The following is a 22,861-nucleotide window of genomic DNA, read 5'->3' as shown; positions in this document are numbered from 1 at the left end:
AATACCTTGAGTTTGGAAATTAGTGTCAAGTGGGCATCATACTTTAAATTTATAAACCGCTTAACACCTATACTATGTAGTATGAGTGAGAAGGGATCGTCCTAAGGGATTGTACGTGTTGGAATTTAACTTCAACTCTAGTGTATCACAAGATTGCAAAAGAGATTTGATGAGATAATTAAACTACTTCAATTGATGAAAATACAATTAAAATAAACTAAGCAGAGATAGGGATTTAAGAGATATGAAGAGAGGACTTAGGGTGTTGGAATCACCACTAAGCTCATGTAATTAACCACTTGTTTTCCATTAATGGGGAATACATTGTTGTGAACAAAATGCGACTGCCAATTGCAATATTAAGCATGGACCATCTAATTTAAGCATGAATTATCTTACCTAAACTAATTGTAGCACAACCCATCTAATTTAAGCATGACCCATCTATGTAGCAACAATTGTAGCACACATCAATCTAGAGAATCGTGGAATTTGCAATAATAAGTCATGGAATATCTAAGTAATCATTGATTGTCTACCTACCTATAAGCATGAATTAAATTATAGAACAAGCCATCAAGCATAAGTATAAACCATCTAATTAATTGACAAACCCATTCAATAAAAACCCATGCTTAGCCGTCACTAAATCCTTAATTAATCACACATAGACATGCAACCGACATAGAGAATCTAGTGTAGAGATCAATTCCCCAAATAATCACACATAAGACCACATGTAATTAAAATAGAGAATCAATAGAAAGAATTAATCCATATGAATCATGTAAGAAATAATTCCTAATTTAATCACACATAGACATGTAAATAAACTAGAGAATTAATAGGAAGAATTAAACCATAGAAATCATAGAAATATACCAAGATTCATGAAATTCACAAGGCTAGAACACTAATCAGAACAATATATATAAATCCCCAAAAATAGAAATACAAGGGTTTAGATTACACAAGACTTAGGGTTCATCCAAGCCCTAAGTGTAGATCTCGCCAATTATGGAGGAGGTAGATGTGGTCATGAAATCAAGTTCTAAATATGGCTCCATCTTCTTCTTCCTCTTCTTCTTCTTCTTCTTTAAAGCTCTAGAGATGGGGAGAGAGAGTGGTCTAGAGATGGACCTTGAGATGTGCCTCCACTTCCCTCTTTTCTTCTAACCCTAATCTCTAACTTTCTAAAGAGATAAAGTAAAATTACAATGTAGAAATAAAAATGAAAAAAGTTTCTTTACAAATGGGTCTCTTCCCTTTATATAGAAGGTCCTTTTTTTAGTCACTAAGTCAGGAATATAGCCCCAAAAATATCTAATCCCGTACTATGTGATAGGTAGACTTTTGGGCGCGCATGGAATAAGACAGCCCGCTGCCAGCAATGTTCGATCGATCAGAGAAAAAGTTGGATCGATCAGAGAAAAAGTTCGATCGATCAGACTTTGATCGATCTCACTTTTCTGATCGATCTCACTTGGCAGCTTTTTTGGATCAACCTCTTTTTGCTCCAAATCAGCCTCTTTTTGCTCCGAATCCTCTCCAAGACTTAGTTTGACTCCAAAAAAGCCTTAAAAAATCATTTTTAGCCCATTTTAACATTATTGACCTGAAATAGACAAAAACACAAATAAGTACTAAAACGGGTAAATAAGATAGAAAAAGATCCTAAAACACTGAAGCTTAAGGGCTTTAAAAGTGTACTTTTCAGCGCTCATCACACCCCCAAACTTAAATATTGCTAGTCCCTAGCAATGAACTACAAAGTAACGAAATGAAATGAACAACTAAACAACTATAACTAGAAAGCAATGAAATGATAGCGCCACTTTCGTAGGGAACACGATTGCACTTAGCACATACAACAAGCCTTTTAAATCCCTAGGTTACCCCTAATGGACGAGTGAAGTCTCGTGAGGGTTTCCAGAAATGATACCCATAAACATTAAGCTCATTCTTTCAAAAGAGGTACCAATATTGCAAACAAGCAATGGGAGAAAACTACCTTAAGTATGCATTTTTTTAACCATTTCCAAGCAATCTTCCAGAATCTCAACATCAAACAAGCAAATATGGTCCTTCATACATCAAGAAAATGATCATGCAAATCAAAACAACTCTAGAATCCTTTTTGAGTGGTCCGGCATCAATGTGTTGCTATCTTAGCCAACTAAAGAATTAATCACATTCTTACCCTTAAACTAGCACACAAATCTAGTACCGATCATCAAGATAAAAAAGTGGATCTTTTATTAAAGCTTATTGTTCTAGGTGCGCTTATTCTTTTCACTCGATTTTTTTTTTCATTTTTTATTTTTTATTTTTTATTTTTTATAAAGGATCAAAGATGGAAGCATAGTGCAATGTGTTTATCTCTTAAGCTTTCTAGCGATTCATGAGGTCGAGCATTAGGTCAATGACTCCCAAACCAGACAGTTTTAGGGCACTAGGTGTTCAAACTCCCCTATAGACTTACAAGCTCAAATCAACTAGGCTACAAATCAAGACAACCTCTATCTAATCATTTCCCACTTCTCACCTTTTGGGAAAAGTCCTCACTTTTTATTGCTTTTGCAACTTCTTTTTTTTTTTTTTTTTTAAGAAAGTTCAATTATTAACCTAGAGTTTGGGCCCTCTACCTTTCGACGCAAGAAGTTTAGTGCTTAATGAGGCTAGAATCCTGGCTACTTAGTGAAAAAGGGTTGTTATCCACCTTTATCAAGAATGAAAGCTTTCAATGCACTACTAGCTCAATTGGGATATAACCAATTCAATAATTGACAAAGCATGTACCCCACAAATGAATACTAGTGTGCGCCGGTGTTAGTATAGAAGACTAGAGTGAATCTCAAAACAATCACAAAATCAAGATGATGTGGACCACAAGTGTAAGCAAGATATCAATCTTTCGAAAAATTTATTCCTAAATGGTATTCATAAGGCATACAAGGAGTATTGGACTCTCAAGTCAAGCAATTGTTAATTTTAAGCAATATAGTCCTCAAAAGATCAAAATCATAGCTAACATGGATCTCCAATCTCAATCATGCATTTTAAGTTCAACTTTAAGTAGAATGCAACAAAGTCACCTTACCCCCAAACTTAAACCACACATTGTCCTCAATATGCAATGAGAACAATGAAAAAGATGGAAAGAGTATACGGTGGTGGCAAAGACATGAAGCTTGGTCATGATACAATTCGAAAGACGTCTCCCCCAAACTTGGAATCAACAACCTACTTTAATAACCACACTAGCAAACTCACATCAAATATCAAATGGGATAAGAATAATCAAACATTCTAAGGCAATATATCACAAGATGAAAGAGAGATATGAGATCAAGCCCTACCTAAAGCATGAAAGTATGCATGACTACTCATAAGGGCACAATGGTGAATCTTTTTATATTTTTCATTTAATGAAAGCAAGTATATACAAAAATGCACGAAAAACAAAGAATAAAATGCATGAACAAAATATAAAAAAAAAAAAAAAATAAGGTAAAATGGAATGAAAGAATATGTACAATGCAAGAAATGAAAAATAATATGTACAATGCAAGTATATACAAAATTTTCTTACTTCTTGTTTTTCATTTTTATTTTTAATTTTTTTTTTATGACATAACAAGTATGTACAAACACACAAAAATAAAACAAATAAACATGCAAGAAATGAAAATGCAAGGAAATAAAAAATGCAAATAATAATGTTTTTTTTTTTTTTTTTTTTTTTTTTTTTTTTTTTTTTTTTTTTTTTTTTTAATGTTAAAACATGCAAAGAAAAATTAAACATGCAAGAAGTATGCAAAATGGGTCTAAGTTTAACGTCTCTAGCAAGACGGAATGTCACTTTGAAAAACCGTCTCTTTTTTTTATTTTTTATTTTATTTTATTTAGACAAAACAAATATGTACACAAAAAAAAAAAAAAACAAGTAAATAGAAATGCAAGAAATAAAAAGGCAAGGAAATAAAGAATGCAAAGAATAATTTTTTTTTTTAGAATTTTTCAAAAATTTTTGAAAAATTAAAATTTAAAAATATTTTTGGATTTTTGAGAAATAAAATAAAATAGAAGAAAATAAAATAACTAAAATAAAATCTTTTTGGGATTTTTTATTTTATTTTATTTTTATTAATAGGAAGTAAAATAAAAATGCAATAAATTTTTTTTTTTTTTTTTTGAGTTTTCGAAAAATAAAATAAAGTAAAATATTTTTGGATTTTTTTTTTTTAAAATTAATAAAATAAAATAAAATATTTTTGGAATTTTTCAAATTTTAAAATTCAAAATTCAAAATAAAGTCAAAGCAATGTCAAAATGATAAATTTCAAAGTTGAGATCGATCTGAACAAATGTTCGATCGATCTGACAAAGAGCAAGAATATGCAGGTTTTAGGGTTCAGAATTTTTTTTTTTTTTTTTAAGTGCTGGAACTTGAGATCGATCTAACCTTCAAGTTGGATCGATCGAAGATTTTTTTAGATCGATCATGAAATGAGTTCAAACGATGGGACCGAGAGCTAAAATATGCAGGTTTTTGCAGGCTCAAAATTTTTCTAAGTGTTGAGTCCTGAATAGAGTTCGATCGATCGAACTTGGAAGTTGGATCGACCGAAGATAACTGATTGATCTAAGAATGAATTTCGATCGATTGGACAGAGAGGTGATTTGGATGCAGGTGGATGCAGGTTGAAAATTTTTCTAAGTGTTGAGTGTAATCCACAGTTCGATCAATCGAACTCCAATTTGATATCGATCGAACTTGTGCCAAATGCTCAATTATGACATGAAAGTGCATGCAATCCTTATCACAGTTCCTTGAAATGCATATAAACCCAAAACAAATATCTAGACGTCGCAAGAAATGAAATTTAAAATAGAAATGAGGGAGAAATAGAGTTTTGAAACTCTACGAATATTAGTGTTTAACGTCTCTAGCAAGACGTTGGGTTAACTTACTAATCAAAAGAATCAAAAACCGGATATGAAACATCCTTATTGATCCGCTTTTCACTTTTCTCATTTAATGTCCCACTTACAACAATGAAATCATCCTCCAAAAGAATGACTTGAAAAGATATGAAAGATATGATATTGTTCTTGTCATCCACGGTCTTGAAAATAAAATCAATGATGAGCGGCCTTGCACTTGGCAAGAGAAACACCTTCTCTTCATCCCACTTCTCCTCCTCAAAAATAACCATCTCCTTACCTTCCAAGTAAGCTAAGGAGTTCATTAGATAGTTTATTTCATTTTTGGAGCTTTTAAAGTTAAGACCACAATTTTTATATATTTCAAAAAGACAAGTCTCAAGAGGGTCATTAGAGATAATAGAAGGAAGGCCCTCTTCAACGAGTTCCTCCTCCTTCTCTCCTGCCTCAAGTGTGGTCAACATCTCCTCACTCTCTAAAGTAGCCATGTCATAGATAAAATCATAATCAAAACAAGGAAAGTCCTCATTAATCATGTTATACTCTATTGGATTAGCCACTAACTCACTTTCCACTTCCTCCTCTATACAAGATAGAGTGCTAAGCATTAGCTCACTTGTTTCACCCTCTTCACTCCCATCATCCTTGTCCTTGCCATTTTTTCATTTGCCTCTTCCTCTTCCTCTTGACGAGAAAGAGTACTTGCAATTTGTTCAACTTGAGCTTTAAGCCTGGCTAAAGTTTGAGAATGAGAATTAATAAATGGAGTTTGTGAAATATGCACATCAAGTAAAGCTAATACTTTTTCTTTAAATCCGGGTGAGTACCTAGAAGGTGGTGGAGTTCTTTCTTCATAAAATGGTGGGGGAGGGTAATAGTTATAAGAAGGATTAAATGAGTGATCAAGTCCATAATAAGATGATTCAAGAAATGAATTGGACTCAATTTCATAAGGATTAAAATATGATGGAGGGGCATAAGGTGAAGGGATATAATCCCCCCCCAAATTTGGATTAAACAATTCCTCCATTCACAATTAAAATCCAAATGCAACAAATAATGGCCTCAACAAGGGCCTATGCTTGGACTTAAAATTTAGCAATGAAATAAGCCTCAACAAGGGCTATCACAAACATGCAAAGAAGTGAAACAATTAAAATACAAGAGTTCCAAGAATTGCTCACAACGGTCCTTTAACACTTCAACTCCAAATTTTAATATTAACTTTAACCTCCAATTAGTGCTTCAAGTTCCAAAGTTTGCCTTCCTTGTAGTCAAGTACCTAATTGAACAAATAATAATGAGAACAAGAGAAAATAATATACAATGGAAAATAAAATAAAAATAGAAGCAATCAAATGAACATTATTGTCTAGTTTAATTCCAACAAAACCATTAATCCCGGGCAAAGGCGCCAAAATTATGATGCGACCCGAGCGTGTGCACAAAATAATGCACAACACTTTGAGTTTGGAAATTAATGTCAAGTGAGCATCATACTTTAAATTTATAAACCACTTAACACCTATACTATGTAGTATGAGTGAGAAGGGATCGTCCCAAGGGATTGTACGTGTTGGAATTTAACTTCAACTCTAGCGTATCACAAGATTGCAAAAGAGATTTGATGAGATGATTAAACTACTTCAATTGATGAAAATACAATTAAAATAAACTAAGTAGAGATAGGGATTTAAGAGATATGAAGACAGGACTTAGGGTGTTGGAATCACCACTAAGCTCATGTAATTAATTACTTGCTTTCCATTAATGGGGAATACATTGTTGTGAACAAAATGTGACTACCAATTCCAATATTAAGCGTGGACAATCTAATTTAAGCATGACCCAACTAGGTAGCAACAATTGTAGCACACATCAATCTAGAGAATCATGGAATTTGCAATAATAAGCCATGGAATATCTAAGCAATCATAGTTTGTCTACCTACCTACAAGCATGAATTAAATTGTAGAACAACCCATCAAGCATAAGTATAAATCATCTAATTAATTGACAAACCCATTTAATGAAAACCCATGCTTAGCCATCACTAAATCCTTAATTAATCACACATAGACATGCAACCAACATAGAGAATCTAGTGTAGAGATCAATTTCCCAAATAATCACACATAAGACCACATGTAATTAAAATAAAGAATTAATAGAAAGAATTAATCTATATGAATCATGTAAGAAATAATTCCTAATTTAATCACACATTGACATGTAAATAAACTAGAGAATTAATATGAAGAATTAAACCATAGAAATCATAGAAATATACCAAGATTCATGAAATTCACAAAGCTAGAACACTAATCACAACAATATATATAAATCCCCAAAAATAGAAATACAAGGGTTTAGATTACACAAGACTTAGGGCTCATCCAAGCCCTAAGTGTAGATCTAGCCAATCATGGAGGAGGTAGATGTGGTCATGAAATCAAGCTCCAAATATGGCTCCATCTTCTTCTTCCTCTTCTTCTTCTTCTTCTTTAAAGCTCTAGAGATGGGGAGATAGAGTGGTCTAGAGATGGATCTTGAGATGTGCTTCTACTTCCTTCTTTTATTCTAACCCTAATCTCTAACTTTCTAGAGAGATAAAGTAAAATTACAATGTAGAAATAAAAATGAAAAAAGCTTCTTTACAAATGGGTCTCTTTCCTTTATATAGCTTTTCTTAGTCACTAAGTCAGGAATATAAACCCAAAAATATCTAATCCCGTACTATGTGATAGGTGGACTTTTGGGCGCGCACGGAATAAGACAGCTCGCTGCCAACAATGTTCGATCGATCAGAGAAAAAGTTGGATCGATCAGAGAAGTTGGATCGATCAGAGAAAAAGTTCGATCGATCAGACTTTGATCGATATCATTTTTATGATCTATCTCACTTGGCAGCTTTTCTGGATCAGCCACTTTTTGCTCCGAATCAGCCTCTTTTTGCTCCGAATCCTCTCCAAGACTTAGTTTGACTCCAAAAAGGCCTTAAGAAACCATTTTTAGCCCATTTTAACATTATTAACCTGAAATAGACAAAAACACAAATAAGTACTAAAACGGGTAAATAAGATAGAAAAAGGTCCTAAAACACTCAAGCTTAAGGGGTTTAAAAGTGTACTTTTCAGCGCTCATCAATTTAGATCAGATTATGCAACAAAATTTCAAAATGAGTCCATAGGAGGCTCATTTCACCAAAGAAGAAGGTTTGCCCAGAAACGACCATGCACGCAAACGTAACTTACCTATTTGGACGCGCTACAATGGTCCACGGCTTAAAAATACCACCGATACAAAATCTGACCCCCCAATGGGCAAAAAGGCAAAAATGAACAAGAAAAGGGAAATTTGAAAACCAAAATTATCAAATGATTTCAAATTACCATTTGGCCCTTGGCCACACTTCAAACATGATTTATAAGACCCTGTGAAAGAATAAGAATAGAATTCCCACACCAGATGCAAAAGTTATGAAGTAATGACGTAGCATTTTTTAATATTTTCATAATATTTCATAAAGTTAAGGTTGCATAGAATACAAGATACATGTTATTGGCCTCCGGCCTCATCTCATACATGTCAAATACAGTGCATAGAGTGTATTTATGTACACATTACATAATTGGAATAAAATATATAAATTTTGACATATAAGGTTACAAGTGGCATTTCAAGCCAACTTTTACAAGAATTGAAACCTTCAAGGCTACAAATCATCCAAGCAATATGAGAATCTCGAGTCTTGATTCCTGTACCTGAAAAATGTCCCCACTACGTGGGTGAGTAATATAAAGCTACTCATAGGAGATGAGCATGCATCGACCTAGCATTTTACAATAAGATCACCTTATGGTGAAACATGTTAAAAGGGCTCATGCCACCTAACGTCTATATCAAAATGAGACTCAGGGAGCATCCTAAGCTACTCATGCAATTGAAATGAACTACAGCATACAAGTATACATGCCAAAGTACACTAAACCGTATTAAAACATGATATACGACATTCAAGTACACATGATCACAAGTATACTAAATCATGTTAAACGGGATAAGCAATATCTAGCCTACATACACAAGTATAAGATATATGTGTAGAGTACTCATAAATCAAGTATACAAACACAAGTATACTAAGCTAAACACATACGCACAAGATAAGTATACATGGCACAAGTATACAAAAATGAAATCCGCACACACAAAACAAGCATACTAAGCGTAAATACACTAGATAGAGTTCAGATACACCAACAGGGATACAAGTTCAAGTATACAGTTCCAAGTATACTAAGTGAGATCAAAATACATAGGCAAGCACCAATTCTCAAGTTACAAGTAATCCATGATTAACAACTTGAAATTGAATGTGAAATCAAAGTAGAAGGACTAAGACATGTGGTCGCTAGACCAAGCAAGTGTTTCCGGGTAATTACGACCCACAAGACACTACCTAGTGCGCACATGCATAAGTTATTTCGGGCAATTACGACCCACAAGGTACTACCTAGTGCGCACTTATGATTTAGAAGACTCTTGTCTCCATACTAAAGCCATACCCTAGCCATCACGTGAAATATGTCCTTACAAGCTTTCCAAAATCAATAAGTTCAAAACTTATACAAAAATCAATAAGTTAGACTATACTTATACTAAATCCACTAATGCATAAAACCATCTTCCATGCACAAACAAGGTTAAATCCACACAAACCATGTCCTATAATTCAAGTCTAGATAGCATATGACATGTCAAGCCTCCGATATGTAATTTATACACCAAAACAAGAATATTTTACAACAATTGAACCACATTACCACACTAAGCCACAAGTACTAAATAAGTCCCAATTTAGTAACTAGCTTCCAAGGTAAACAATTGTAATATTCTAACAAGCTATGCAAGTCAATGATATTCTATATCATGCTAAGTCCAATTACTATTTCAAGAGGTCTAAAGTACTAATTCTACATCAAATTAGTAACATGCTCACAAGGTGATTAAAAAGACTACATTTCAAGGGATTATCAACCCATTTCCTCCAATATCAATTTAAGTGACCAACACACTTAAAATAAAATTAATTAAGGTCATTAATTAATTTTTCTCTAGATTTTCAAACATATCCAAATGTCCTCAATTTAATATATGTTAAAGAATGCACCAAGGCCTACTTTAATATCACATTACAAGTTGGTTTCATACTTGATACAACTATGTGAATTAATCTTTCACAAAAGATAAATATTAAATAAGTTTTGCAATTCTTACTCAAATGCTCCAAATTTAATATATGTTACATAACTTACCAAGGCCTAATTTATTATCATGCCACTATTTAATTCTAAACTATATATCATCATTAGAATTAAATTCTAAACAAAGAAAATAAATAAATTAAATTCTAAAAACTTGAACAATGTGACGGCCCAAGTTTTGTAAACCCGGTACGTCAGTGGTGACCAAAAGATGACCCGATAATGGATCCGAAATGCAAAAGCGAAAGGCGAAACAACGGTCTCTAGATATACAATACGTCCCTAAGACACCAATGTGACCCTTAATGAGGTCATGAAACCCAAAGGAAAACAAATGCGGAAGTGTCATTTCAAAACGGACAAAAAGGAACCTAGGGGCAAAATGGTCATTTTGCACCGTTGGGAAGACAATGAAAAATTAAACATAATGGACTCAAGAATTTCATTATTTGGAAGTCTGGACGAAGGAGAAAGGTCAAAAACAAAAATGATGTCATGGCGGCCCGACAAGGACAACCCACTACTGCTGTAACTGAGAGTAAAAACGGGCATCTAAATGGACTTTTCTAGAAAGACTCAAAGAAGAAACCCCCCCTAAAATCAAGTTTCCTACCCTAAGTGTGAACAGAAACAAAAGAAATGCATTGTAACATGTCCAAAATACCCTCAAGAAAATCAGGTCTAGAGGTCAAAAATCGTTCCAAGCTACTGCCCAAAGAAAGGAAATAGGGCTTCGGAAGGTTTTTAAATTGCCTAAATTGAAAATGCAATCTTAAAATACACACACAAGACCCCCGGAAGTTTCGGATCGGTCGTCACACAATACCTGAAATGCCCTTGGAACAGAATAGGGTAAAACTCCCTAAAAATGCTACTTAGAGTCTTTGTTTCATCAAGGATGGTGTTGTTTGCCAAGTGAGCATGCAAGCATATGTAATGTGATAAAATAGATGTGTTGCAATGGCCTATGGCCTCATGGCATGTCATATGCAAAATAAAACCCTTCAATGCATTAATCCACATATCTTCCATAGGCAACAATGAAGTTCAAAGTTAACATACATTTCACATAAGTGTCTTTGGCCCTTAACCTCATTACAACCACATTCTAAGAGTGTCAAAAGGTGCACTTAAGTGCACATTACATAACTTAGACAATAAGTACAAGTTTCATCAAGGTAAGCAAAAGAAGGACAAGATATGTTAACATATGCATATTCTATGTCATCAAAATACTTCAAGAACTCTAGTAAGTCTAAGAATGCTGTGCATCCAACACTAAGGCTTCTTTACCTGCAAAACACCCATTAACTTAAGGATGAGTAAACAAGTTTACTCGTAGGGAATGCATCGGTTTATCTTTGTACCAAGTCACAATCCAATACCATTTAATTCATGCTATCAAGTGACAATAAAACTTTCAACATAACACAATGAGATTTAATTTCACAAAGTTAACAACTTGGAATTTAAATGCGAAATCAAACCGAAGTGGATACTTGGACGTCACGCCGGATCAAACCGACAATGTGGTTACTTTAGGGTTACTAGCCTATGGGTAACCTCCCTATGTGCGCACTAGACTATATAAAGGGATAATCCCCCGTACTAGAACTAAGTCCTAGCCGTAGCCAAACAACGACATCCCCAAGTTTCCAAAATCAACAAATTATGCAACAATATATATATATCAACATGTATATACAAGATATCAACTATTTACCAAGCACAATCCAATTTTAGAAACTTATACAATACATGCTCAAAGTCTACAACTACTATGGCATGAAAGATGTCAAATATAAAGTGTGCAATTCCTTACACATAGCAACAATATATTCAATAAGGAAAAACATATTCTCATGAATATAAAAGTAACAACTATGCTATCCAATGCTCAAAAGTAATCAAGTGAACATACACCAAATCTAAATCCATGATTTAAATATAAAAACAACTTCCAAAATGCAATTAAATCCATGGAGTAATAAAGTAGAATTTAATTAAACATAAATAATTAAATTCTCTAAATTCCAAGTTAATCCCAAATAACCTCAATTTAATATATATTGAAGGACATGTCATAGTCATCACATATATAACATCAAATGACAATTTAAGTGATTAAAACACTTAAAACAAAATTAATCAAGCTAATTAATTAATTTCCTCTAAATTTTTAAACGATTCCAAATGCCCTCAATTTAATCTATGTTAGAGAACATGCCAAGGCCTATCCAAATATCACATTACATCATGATTTTATACTTGCTATCACCATGTGAATTAAACTTTCACAAAAGATAAATATTAAATAAATTATGCAATTCTTATCCAAATACCCCAAATTTATATATGTTGTAGTACATGTCATGGTTATTATATAAATCACTTCAAAACTTGATTTAAGTCATAGGAGCATATAAATAAAAATTAATTAAATTAATTCATTAATCCCTCTACATTTTAAAACAACTCTAAATGACCTCAAATTAACATAAGTTATGAATTAAGCCAGGGTCATGTTATTTATCAAGTCTAAAGTGAATTACATGCAAGTTACAATTAATCATTTATTTCTCATTTTAATACAAGACAAACATATAACTTAGATATCACTATACAAACAAATAAAATCACTTGGAATATAAAGATAACACCCCCTACCTTACAAGAGGATTGGTCCTCTTGAATCCAAGGGAAACAAGCTTAAAAATGGAAAACCAAACAAGGGTTTTGTAGAAGAAGAGGAGAGGAACAAAAAGTATTCCAAGGTCAATGATCTAAGGTGAGTGGAAGGGCCTCAAAATTTAAAGTCAAAGCTTAAGGTTTTAAGCTTTCTTCAATGGAGTCTAGGGTTCTTATGTGTAAGATAATGTCAAAATGAAAAAGATGAAGTGTGAGTGGAGAATTTAGAGGTCCTCCACTCACTAGGTGAACCTACACTATGGTCAACACACACACAAAATGCAAGACTAATTGTGAGCCCTACACTTGTCATCATCCTAAGGTTCCCTTCTAGAATTAATTCTAAGCCTACACTTGTCAACCATCCAAGCCAACTAGTGGTCCAATCCTAGGTCAACAAGTGGATGAATCTCCACCCTCCATGTGTTATGAGATTAAGCCTCCAAGTGGTTCCACCACAAAATCAACAAGTGGCGCCATAAGAATGTGACACTTGTCACATTTTTCAGAAATTGCAAAAAGGTCCTTTTTGAAAATATCTTCCAAATTAATTTACAAAATAGTCCCTAAGACGAAAAATAATTACTTTACTTAATTACCCAAAAACCCCTCAAGTTATGGATAATTACAAAATGTCTTATTTTCATGGCTTTTACAAAGAAAGTAAGCATTTAATATGTATTTCTACAAGAGTAAAAATGTAGATGTCATGGAATTTAAATATCATGGACGTATGCAAAACCGGTACCAATCCGAGCACAAAAAATGAGGTTATGAAAGGAAAAATGGAAACCGAGAAAAGACAAAAAAATGAATAGTGTCAAAAAACAAAAAATGTGGAAATGACTCGGTCCTTAAAGGAAGTTGTCAATTTAAAGGAAAGAGTCTCAGAAACCATTTTCGAGCACTCGAGACGACATTAAGAGGCAGGAAATTGAACCCGAAAAGGAAAAGACAATGAAAAAAAAAAAGTTATCCCAAAATTTGAAGAAAGGGAAAGAAATGAAAATGACCGGGTCATTACAACATTCCCACCTTAAAGGGATTTCATTCTCGAAATCTAGCCCCAAGAAACTAAAGGTGAAACCGGGATAACTACGGAGTACATCTCCGAGTACCCCACACAACGTGCTACAAAAGCAATCCCAAAGCTGAAAGACAACGTACAAACCAATGTCATTTGCACCCACGTGCTTACAACAGGATAACCTCTTAAAAGGAAATTGACCACACGGTCACACGATAAGTCAAAAGTCACACACAAAGAACCCAAGGTTGGACAAGGGAATGGAAGACAACAACCATAAGCATTCCTCCTGATGAACCATCATATCGATCCAAAAATAACCACCAAAAGAACTCCAAGACAACCACGTATCAAATCAGGGTACAGAACAAAGACAATGTGGCAGTACGAATAGCGTCCATAACCCGCCCACACTTACTCGTCAGTAAGGTAGTATGACGGTACTGGGTACTAATTCATGACCTGCCTCCCACTAGGTTTACCCATGAAACCTCTTGATACAAATGGCATTAATTTCAGGAAAAGATCATCACCAAATGCACTATGGAAACCAGGCATCGTGTGAGAGTTGGGGTAGCTAATCCCAAAACTCTGACAACAATGTCATAGGCACCGCTAAGCTTAAGGTCCTAAGTCCTCAATACAACAAAACCAGCAACTCTAACACCTCAAAACACTCCTCTTAACAACATCAATCAAAAATCCAAAGCCTGCCAGATAAATCAACACCACCATGAATCAAAACGAACCTCAATACAAGACATTTCATCGAAAGTCCCACATATCTCCCTGAAACAGATCAACTACAAAAACTACACCGAAATCAATCATCAGATCCACATCCCTATCATGGATAACTAAGTCCTCGAAAAACAAGTCCACCACGTGGCATACACATCAAAATTCTGACAGCCATGGTCATAAAAAAAAGAGTCTCTCAAAATCGTGCTTGGCAATACCAGGCTAAATCAAAATTCCTCAATTTCATTCCATACCCAATCACTGGAATTACAATTCCTCAAAACGATGCCTAGCCATAACTAGGATGAGAAAACTTCACAAACAAGCCAAATCCAACCGCAATCCTTCAAAACCTCTCCTAAGGGTCAACCACATCCAGGTCTCCAAAATCAAAATAAGTCTCCAAAAGACATCCTCAAAAGAGCATCGAGCTCCCCTCATAAATCAAAAAGATCCTCAATAATATAGACACAAGTCCTCGTAAAATGATCTCACACAAATCAACTCACCCTGAGCACCATAACTCCGTCAACAAACACGGTAAAAACTCCCCAAGGGAAGACACAAAAGAAAGAAAACCACTAGTCCTAAGAAGGACAACACCACGACTCCACCTCTGAAACAAAAGATAACAAGGTCAAAGACTTCACCCCCTACTTGGAAGTAAGTCGACCAAAATCTACCAAACCCTCACCAAGGACTCAAGACAACCATAGTGATCCTCACGGACCAACCAACCCCAAAACTATGCACGAGGTGATGAAGAGAAGAGATAACCAAGAAAAAGAGGAGGAACCCTATCCCCCCACGAGTGTTAACACAACGAACATGAAAATGGAGCGTTCTTCCCACCTTAGGGAAGCGAACAGCTCAAAATAAAACAAATGTGAAAACTCCTCCATAAGGAATCTCACAATGGAACCATTACAAAAACCCACATACGCACTAAGTGCGACCGGAGGAAACAAAAGGGAAAACTAAACATGAAAGTCATGCATATGACAAGGAATGCAACTACCAAGTGAGCAAATCTACTCACATAGATAAAATCAAAGGTACATGTAGCATGTCTCCAAGTAACGCAAAAGCATATTATTAAAGCATAGTAACAATATGGCATCTCTAAGCATCTAAATAAGGCATGCTAATATCATACAATAAGAAAACAAATGTGGCTAGACCTCCACCTACTCATGCATCGCAATAACATAAATCATACTACTAACATGGTAGTAAACGAAATTGTAGAAGATAAGATGATGCAACAATGAACCCTATGGACATCGTGTCCTAGAGTGTCTAGGTAAAAGGAAAACAAGTCCTAGCTATAATCTGACTCCAAAAACCAATATGACAACAACCTGTCTCAAAACAAATGTGATCCCTCTCCACAATGGTAAGACTCTAACAATCCATTTCTAAATCTAAAGGTGACACTATGAGTGACACTAACAATGCAATGCTCTCACTAACCCAAAACATTGATCAATCGACTCGACCACAAAAGCGTCATCATGCAAGGAGAACTTAAAGTAAATGGCAACTATAGCCATACCATCAACAACCAAATCAATTTCAAGAATCATCCCTTAAACAACCATCAAACACTGACCAAAAGGTCCACATCTATCAGAACAAAAACCAACGCTGATCCCATCCGAACTGCACTCGTAGCTAGCTAGTACGGTAGCATGACAGTGCCATACACCCACCCACAACGTACTCGCCCACGAAAATTACAATCTCAGAGGAATCTTCCTAAACAACCGAGGATCCTAAGAGGTCCACAACTTCATCATGGCCCAAAACCAACAAATCCAGCACTACGGCTACTCCTAATGGCTTACCCCACGAGAGCCTAAACAAAAGGTGACCATCCACCTATCCAAAGCCAACGCTAGGTCAACAACGGCCTAAACTACCATGAAACCAAACTAACAATTGCTAACAACATCTAAGAATAGTGCCTAAACAAAACCAAAACACACCAAATATTGTACTAAGTGCAAACTCACCAAACAACCCAACCTCGAGTCAAACATCCGTGACTAATCCCAAGTCCTACTAAATACACAAAACAATATGCATATACAAATCTAACCTAGCATACATCATATGTCATGCTTCTTATACTAGAATAAAATCATGCTTTAACTAAACGATTTACTACATATACCACCTAGGCACATAAACATGTTATCAAACCAAAACATATTATCATAAAGCATATAAATAAATAGAGCAAGGCAACACAAGCATGATATGCACCCAAAACCCGTCATCTAATGTATTCAAACCTAGGAGCTCTGATACCACCTGTGACAACCCAAGTTTTGTAAACCCGGTGCGTCAGTGATGACCAAAAGATGACCCGATAACGGATCCGCAAATGCGAAAATGAAAGGTGAAACAACAGTCTCTTTAGATATAATGTGTCCCTGAGACACCAATGTGACCCTCAATGAGGTCATAGAACCCAAAGGAAAACAAATGCGGAAGTATCGTTCCAAAACGGACAAAAAGGAACCTAAGGGCAAAATGGTCATTTTGTAAAAGTGGATTCAAGTGCTATCGAGCACACCGTTCAGAAGACAATGAAAAATTAAACATAATGGACTCAAGAATTTCATTATTCAGAGTCCGGACGAAGGAGAAAGGTTAAAAACAAAAATGATGTCGTGGCGGCCCGACGAGGACAGCCCACTACTGCTGCAACTGAGAGTAAAAACGGGCATCTAAACGGACTTTTCTAGAAAAACTTAAAGAAGAAACCCCCCCTAAAATTAAGTTTCCTACCCTGTTCATGGACAGAAACAAAAAAATTCATTGTAACATGTCCAAAATACCCTCAAGAAAATCAGGTCTAGAGGTCAAAAATAGTTCCAAGCTACTGCCTAAAGAAAGAAAATGGGGCTTCGGAAGGTTTTTAAATTACCTAAATTGAAAGTACAATCTTAAAATACACCTACAAGACCCTTGGGAATTTAGGATCGATCATCACACTTTTCAAAAAAAATTGATGAATAGTACCAAGTACATTTGCACTAAAGTCGGCAAAAACCTGGCAGCAATGATTTTTGAGGAAAAAATATATTTTTGAGGGCCAAAATGGCATTTTCTGGAAAAACACAAAGAAGAAACCCCCCTCAAAATTGAGTTTTCTACGTGACTCAAGGGGAAAAAAATGAAAAAAAATGTATTTTGAAATAACCAAAATTCCCTTGGAACAGAATAGGGTAAAACTCCCTAAAAATGCTACTTAGAGTCTTTGTTTCATCAAGGATGGTGTTGCTTACCAAAGTGAGCATGCAAGCATATGTAATGTGATAAAATAGATGTGTTGCAATGGCCTATGGCCTCATGGCATGTCATATGCAAAATAGAACCCTTCAATGCATTAATCCACATATCTTCCATAGGCAACAATGAAGTTCAAAGTTAACATACATTTTAAATAAGTGTCTTTGGCCCTCGACCTCATTACAACCACATTCTAAAAGTGTCAAAAGGTGCACTGTAACGACCCGGTCATTTGCCTTCCTTTCCTTTTTCCTGAAATTTTACGAATGAATTTTTTTCGTTTAATTTTCCTTTTTGAGCTCTGTTTCGTGTCGCTTAGTGTCATCTCGAGTGCTCAGGAATTGGTTTATGAGACTCTTTCATGTGAATTGACAACTTCCTTTGAAGACCGAGTCATTTTCACATTTTTCGTTTTTTGATACTATGCGCTATTTCGTCCTTTTCCCAATTCTGTCTTATCCCCGTTTGTCAGTTTTTTGTACAACCTCACTTTTCATGCTCGGAGTTAGTTTTTGACTTCATATATCTTGATCTTGCGTGGTTTCCATGAAATACGTATCTTCACTTTTTTAAGAAAGTACTCTGGTTGCTCCAGGTGTCCATAGGGGCATGGATGCACAATTCTTTAGAATCCTTTTCATTTCTTGGGGTGTTTTTCGTAAATATCTTTTAAAGATATTTTATTTTAGGGGCATCTAAGAAAATATCTTTTGGAAGATATTTTCATTCTGGGGCAATTTCGCAGTTAACCCTTTTGTAGGGGCCATTGTGCAATTAACAAAAGTTATTGCAAAAATGTCTCATCTGGAGCCTGGATCCTCGTACGGGATTCATTTTTACTTTTCATTAACTCGCAAATTTATAGAATTTCCCTCTGGTCATTTTTCTCTAGTTTCAGAGTTTCTGGACCCAATTGCTGCCGAACTTGTTCGGGGCATAACTTTCTGCTCGGGACTCGGTTTTCAACGCCGTTTCTTCTGTTGTTTATATTTTCTCATTTAGAATCTTTTTTTAATGGAGTTTTTCCATTTGAGCGCGTCTGCTCATAATCCACTTTTCCGGACTCGGCGGGGCCCTTTCGGGGGACTTTTTGAGATTTCTATAAATAGGTTGCCCTAATTTTTAAAATCAGATTTTCAGACCTTGTTCCACCTCTTGGCTGGCAGCCATGGGAGGCCAAGGGGCTGCCTTCACTCTTTCTTCTCCTCCACTTGATTTCCTTGGTAGAAATCCTTCGGCCTTAGCATTTATTGCTTCCCTCGATGTGCTCTACCTTTTACCCTTATTAGAATCCATTTTCGACGATTTTTCGAGTTCGGGTTTGGAGTCAAGTTGAGATTTTCATGGGGCTTCTTGTGGATTCTTGTTCACGGTGTTGTCCCCGACAAAACCTCTCAGTATCGTCGAATTCAGAGCACTTTTATTTTGGTGGGCCTTTGGGATTTTCATCTCAAATTGGGGTAGGAGATGTTCTAGGTTTAAATTCTTGTTATATAGCATGCTTGTGATGCTTATACTACTTGCTTGCATGATTAAATATAAAATCTAGAGATTTTATTATTTATTTTTCTTGTACGGGATCTAATTTTTCCGGTTGATCATGACTTGGTTTAAACATGTAGCATGATTTTATATTGCCCCTTCATATGCTCATTATCGTGTATTAAAATTGGAATATTTGAATAAGTATTAAAGATTTTATTTAATATTTATCTTAGGTGAAAGATTAATTCACATGGCCTTAACTAGCTTGAAATTAATATGTGTTAGTATATTATGTTAGGCCTTAGCATGCTCTTCAACATAGTTGAATTTGAAAGTAATTGGAGGTGTTTTGAAAATTAGTAATTATTAATTAATTTGATTAATTAATTTGCCCCGAATGCACTATTCACTCCATTTGAATTCTGACTTGATATTCTTGATCTACCTGCCATATAGATTCACATATATTTGATTTAGAATATTCGGTGAGGTTTTGAAACCTTTCATTTAATTAAATTCCATGTTTAAGATTTAATCCTCATGGTGATATACAACTTGGAATTGAATTGTGGCATGCTAGAAAATTAAGCTTTGGTGTGATTGTTCACATATATTAAATTGGAATTAATTGCATGAGAATTGCAACCTTTATTTTATATTTAATTTTAGTGAAAGTTTAATTTACATAGGTGTAACTTGTATGAAATAAGCTTGTAATGTGATATTACATTAGTCCTTGGCATGTTCTCTAAGATATGTTAAATTGAGACCATTTGGTTAAGTTTGAAAATCTAGAGATTTTAATTAAAAGAATTAATTAAAATCTATTTTGTGGTCCCATTAGCTTAATTAAGATTTTAACTTCATATTTGTATTGGCCATGACTTGTTTACTAGTATATATTAATTGTGGACCATTTGAAGTTGCTTTAGAACCTTGGAAATTAAATTAGCATGATTTAATTAGAGTTCTACTTTGTTGTTCCAATAACCTAATTGAGTTTTAGAATGGATATAGGTGATGACCTTGCCACTCCCTTTAACATGTATTAAATTGAGGTTAATTGAAATTAAATCAGAAATCTAGAGAATTAATTGTGTTTATCTATTTAAATTCTATCAATTTGCTCCATGATCTAGTTGTGTTTTAGAAGTGGTTTCTATATTCAAATCATGGACTTAGACTTGTTGTATATTCATTTGGTTATGTTTTGAACATTGGCTAACATAGTTGCTATGTTTGTATTCATGAGAATATGTTTTCCTTATTGAATATATTGTTGCCTTGTGTAATGATTTGCACACTTCGTGTTTAACATCTTTCATGCATAGCGTGTAACGAATCGCACACTGAAGATTCGACATTCATCGTATCATATTAGTTATGGATTTAGAGCATGTATTGTATAGGTTTCCAAATTTGGTTGTGCTTAGTAGATAGTTGATTATCTTGCATATTCCTGTTGATATATGCGTTGTTGCACAACTTGTTGACTTTGGAAACTTGGGGATGTCGTTGTTTGACTATGGCTAGGACGTGGTTCTAGTACGGGGGATAGTCCCTCTACATATAGTCTAGTGCGCACATAGGGAGGTTACCCATAGGCTAGTAACCCTAAAGTAACTATGTCGTCGGTCTGATCCAGCGTGACGTCCGAGTATCCACTTTGTTTAATTTCGCATTTCATTTTCAAGTTGATAACTAGATGATGTTGTAAATTGTTGTTTCTTATTTGTTGTTCCGTTTTAAGTTACAGGATGTTAACTTGCGAAATTGTGCTTTATGCGTTGTATTGGAAGTTCCAATGTTGGTTAAATTGCCTCGATATTGAAAATCGTGTTTTGATGTTCTAATAAAGCTTAGGATTGATCCTATTGATTCATTTATAACATAGACATTAGGTGGCATGAACCACTACTGTTATTAGGTGCTTTAGATTCTAAGTTGATGGCTTTGAGAACTTAAACCTTGTTGCATTGTATAACATGCTCTTTTGTTGTTAAATTGCATGGAAAATGTGATTCTTGCTAACTTGTATTCAAATATGCTTTTGTCATGTTGTATGGATTACTCTAGACTTAGTTCAATTGTATTGAAAATGCAATTCATGTTAATCTATGCTCAAACATTCTTCTTGTCATGTTCTTAAATTATCCCAACCATGATTTGTTTCATACACGTATGTATATCATGATTCTTGTTGCTTAGACTCTAAGGTAGCTTAGGATGCTCCCCGAGTCTCATTTGGACATAGACGTTAGGTGGCATGAGCCCCTCTAACATGTTTCACCTTAAGGTGATAAATTTGTAAAATGCTAGGTCAATGCATGCTCATCTCCTACGAGCAGCTTTATGTTACTCACCCCTACGATACTGGAGCATATTTCAGGTACGAAGACTTGGATCATGACACCTAGCATTCCTTGGATGTCGTGTAGCTTTCAAGTTTCCATTTCATGCAAATGTTAGCATGAAATGTCATTTTGTAGACTTATATGTCAAAATATGTATATTTGATTCCATATATGTAATGTGTACTTAAGTACGCTCCTTTCAATGTATTTGATATGTATGAGATGTGGCCGGAGGCCAATGACCATTATATTGTATTCTATGTACTTTTTAACTTCATGAAATATTGTGAAAATCTTGAAAAATCACAAGTCATTGCTTCACCATGGTTGCATTGGGTGTGAGAATTCCATTTTCATTCTTTCATAGGGTCTTATAAATCATGTTTGAAGTGTGGCCAAGGGCCAAATGGTCATTTGATCCCGTTTTGTATTTTTGGATTACGAGTTTTCATTCCAAGTTCCATTTTTGCCTTTTTGCCCGTTGGGGAGTCGAATTTTGTATCGGTGGTATTTTTAAGTTGTGGACCATTGTAGCACATCCAAATAGGTAAGTTATGTTTGCGTGCATGGTCGTTTCCAGGCAAAATCTTATCGTTTGTGTTTTGAGCCTCTTGTGAATTCATTTCGCTTTTTTTTTTTTTTTGCATATTCTAATCTAGGGGCATTATAGACTTGTCACGGTAGTTTTATTTTCTTCTTTCAATATGGTTGAATAGAAAACATGATTTTAGGGGGGGTTTATTTTCCGTGCTTTTCCAGAAAATGTCGTCTTGATATCGAAAATCGCTTACGAAGTTCAGTTCTCAGTTTTCAAAATAGCAGTTTTTTGGACCTCCATGACTAGATTTCATGGAGGGGCATTTTGGGCATTCTACATTGCATTTTTTTGGAATTCTCTCACGAGTCACGTAGAAAGCTCACTTTTGAGGGGGGTTCCTTCTTTGTGTTTTTGCAAAAAAATTCATCTACACCTCCAAATTCAGCCTCTATTCCGGATTTTTCTGAAAAACAAACCCACAGCAGCTTTATGGGCTGCTGCTGCCAGCCATGTG

This window comes from Cornus florida, unplaced genomic scaffold (assembly GCF_030987335.1).
Source record: "Cornus florida cultivar Cherokee Brave unplaced genomic scaffold, ASM3098733v1 CherokeeBrave_3.0.0_Hap2_Chr06, whole genome shotgun sequence".
NCBI lineage: Eukaryota > Viridiplantae > Streptophyta > Magnoliopsida > Cornales > Cornaceae > Cornus > Cornus florida.
This window is presented reverse-complemented; position numbering follows the sequence as displayed.